The sequence below is a fragment of the Nicotiana tabacum genome, chromosome 14 (genome assembly GCF_000715075.1).
Source record: "Nicotiana tabacum cultivar K326 chromosome 14, ASM71507v2, whole genome shotgun sequence".
NCBI classification, from domain to species: Eukaryota; Viridiplantae; Streptophyta; class Magnoliopsida; order Solanales; family Solanaceae; genus Nicotiana; species Nicotiana tabacum.
Window position 1 is genome coordinate 73,765,113 of NC_134093.1, and position 3,803 is coordinate 73,768,915.

General features: G+C 41.4%; 1 non-coding gene across 1 annotated transcript; it reads right to left on the minus strand.

The window, feature by feature from the left end:
- Window positions 1-2,907: 2,907 nt before the first annotated feature.
- LOC142169284 (small nucleolar RNA R71) lies at window positions 2,908-3,014 on the minus strand. The gene has a single exon (XR_012698992.1). It is a non-coding gene; the product is annotated as a small nucleolar RNA R71 (small nucleolar RNA).
- Window positions 3,015-3,803: the final 789 nt, after the last annotated feature.

Consider the following 3,803-nt stretch of genomic DNA (forward strand, 5'->3'; position numbering starts at 1 on the left):
TAAAAATCGATCCCATATAAATGAACCTGCCTCGGCTGGGCTACCCACCTCGTACGTCCGCCACCACTGATATGTCGCTCCCTTCAGCTGGAACATAGTAAAGTCAACCCTACTCATCTCCACAATGCCCCTAGTGCGGAGAATGCTGTGACACTCCTCAAGAAACCCATATGCATCCTCTGAAGACAAACCACTGAAAGTAGGAGGGTGGTATTTCTTGAACCTCTCGAGCCTAAGCTGCTACTCCTCAAATGCTGATGCCCTAACCACAAGCTGAACTGGAGCAACATGCTGTACTGGTATGAACTCTGGGACCTGATCAACCTGGACCTACTGCTCTAGGGTATATGCCGTGGGAGTATGTGCTTCTCCCTTAGCCTAAGATATGGCTGGTGCAAGTGGGATCAACCCCGCCTGAGCTAAGGTGCTGAACATTCTTAGGAACTGTGCGAGGGTCTCCTGAAGTGTTGGGGAGGCAATAGGCACCTCGGGTGTCTGACCGCCGACTGGAGCTACTGGTGTCTCCTCTGTCGCAGCTCGGGCAGGTGCTCTGGCTGCACCCTATGCCCATCCTCAGCATCTACCCCGGCCCCGTCCCCGGCCTCTCTTGTGATACACACGCGGCGAGATAAGGGGGATTATGCGCGTGAAGCTATTTCGAGAAAATATTTTTCAAAAAATAAATATGAAGCTCACGCGACATTATAATGATGATTTGTGATTTTGATATGTGGCACAACGGAGTGACTCTTGTTGTTAGTTTTGTGTTGGAACGGTTTATGACTTATTGTGTGTGTCATGCGTTCTACGTTATTTGTTGTGTTATTTTCAATGTGCTAATATGTGTCTTTGTTACTATTTGATGATTTGTTTGCCAAGATGCATTTACCTATGTGGATTTGTTATCTCATATTCTGTCAGGTTGTTGGTAACATAATATATTGAAGTAAAAAGAAAATTGTTTTCATGATTTACTTTAACCGATTCTCAATAAATCCCTCTTGAACATGTTATTGGTAATTTACTAATGTTTGGCTAAAAATATGAATTGTTAGGGCATTGATTACCCTACATCTTAATGTTTTAGTGATTAAATGTGTGAAGTTTGAGCCTAATTGGGTCATTTTATGTGTAGGATTATTGACGGATGAAAATACATGAAGGTAGCACACATAAATACATAGAAAGAGCACCAAAAGGCAGAAAAATTAGACCAGGCACAAGAGTGGGCGACGCCTGGTCCAGTGCGCGGTCAACCTGGCGTTATAGTGGGCGACGACCACTCTGCAGCGCACCCCACATCTGGCCTCGCTAGCGTTAAGGCGTGGTCCTTTCCTAGTTCGTGCATTAAACATTTTCTACATGGATTTGGGCTTGGGAACTCCGACCCTAACCTATAAATACCCCCTAAATGTGATTAGTTCGGGGTTGGTTAGTTTCCGAGGCAAGTAAAGGGAAAGAAACACGAACGGAGCACGAAATTCATCCATCATCTATCTTTCATCTAGTATTCATAGATTTTATGTTTAAAAACCATACTTTGATTTTTGTTATGAACATGAGTGGCTAAAACCCATAAATTTTGGGTTTGTGATTTAACCATGAGTAGTTTTGTTTGAAGTTGACTTGACCTTGATTATAATTCGTTAATATATGATTGTTTCTTCAATTTTGTGATTAATTATTTAGTTTTCTGGCCAACAAATAGGTTCTACTTACTATACGTGCTATGCTAGGGAAAGCTACGTCTATTTTAGAGACGAATTAAAGAGGGCATGATCTTAACTCTGAGAGAGGGCAGATTTGTGGTTAGGATAATAATGTGCCTAGTCACCCTGCTCAATTGAATATCGTAATCTTAGTGCGTTCTTAATACATATATTCCATAGAAATATATGCGTTAATCTATTTTGAATCGGCGAGTAATAATTCGATCGAATACTACGGGAGCAATTATTCTATTAATTAGCAACTATGAGCGAATTGTATGAAAGGGAGAGTTAATTAGAATGCAATAGAATTGGTGTATCGGTCACAACCCTGGAATATCCATCTCTACTGAATACACAACAACTATTTTTTGGTTGATTAATTAGTTACTTGTTACAATTATTGCTTAGTATAATCACATTCTTAACTCTGATTACTCGACTGGATAACAATCTTGGTGAAATTAGTAGGTAGTTAACACAAGTCTCTGTGGGTTCGACACTCGGATTATCATTTTATTACTTGTGCAACCACGTATACTTACGTGTGCGTTTGGGAGCAGCAAGTTTTTGGCGCCATTGCCGGGGACTTGAATATTGTCAATTTTACTAGCTTTTACTTTAGCTGTTTATTTCGTCAAGTTTAACGTTTCTTATTAGTTTCTCTACTCTTGGGAACTTTGATTGAATGCGAAGGGTCAGAAGCTAGGATAGATTTCAAGGCTTTGACCCCGAACCTAAGAGAACATTTCACAGGAGGTTGAGAGGTGCAAGGGATAGAAATAATCTTCAGGCACTTGTTCAATTACCTGTGAACATGGTAGAGGAGCAACATATGGTTGTTCAGGAGGTGGCGATGCCCAGCCTTGCTAATATCACCTCCAACATTGTGAAGGCCAAAATCACTGGGCACTTTGAGCTAAAATAGAGCATGGTCCAGTTACTACATGCAAATGGGCAGTTTATAGGTCTTCCAGACGAGTATCCACAACAACACATTCTGATCTTCTTGGAGATTAGTGATACTTATATCACTAACGGAGTCACTCCAGACTATGTGAGGCTCATACTATTCCTGTTTTTTCTATTGGGCGAAGAAAAGTGGTGGTTGAAGGCGGAACCAACTAGTTCTATTACATCATGGAATGATCTAGCAAGAAAATATTCTGCACGGTTCTTCACTTCAGGCAAAACTGCAAAGATCAGAAGTGAGATAGTAGCCTTCAAACAGAAATCGAGGGAGCCTTTATATTCAGCTTGGGAGAGGTTCAAGGGGCTGCTCAGAGATTGTCCTCATCACAACCAAACGATTGAAGTGTTGGCTCATACCTTCATAGAAGGGCTACATCCAGAGATAAAAATTATGGTGGACGCTGTAGCAGGAGTTCAAGTGCTGGAGAAAAGCTTCGATGAAATCTATGCATTATTGAACAAATTCTCCGAAAGTAATCCTGATTGGCAAGGAGAGATGGGCAGACACATAGTTCAAAAATCTGTAGGGATCCCCGGGTCAGATGTTGTTTCTGCATTATCAGCACATGTTGCCATATTGGCCAACCAAGTCAATAAGATGACCTTGGTTATTAATAATCAAAAAGCTGAATCAGTGCAGCAAGTTCAGATATTTTGTGAAGTATGTCGAGAGGGTCACACAAGCCACTTTGCCTAGCTAATCTAGAGTCTGTATGTTTTGTGGGTAATAAAAATAGTGGCCAGACAAATCAGTATGGGAACACTTACAATCCTAATTGGAGGAACCACCCAAACTTCTCTTGGGGTGGAAACCAAGATACTCAGAATATAGACCACAAGGTACATGCCACAAGCTCCTCAACAACAATATAGACCAACACAGGCTGCGCAACCTATAAACTCGACGAGTCACATTGAAGAGATGCTAAAAAAATTGATGGCTGACCAGCAGTCCCAAGCAGCAGCTATGAGAAATTTGAAGCAAAAAATGGGGCAACTTGCTAGTGCCCAAAAAAACTCGACCAACTGGAGCTCTTCCAAGCAACACTAAGGCTAATACTTAGGCATCTATTAATGATGTGACATTGAGGAATGGTAGAAAATTAGAAGAAATCCCATCGA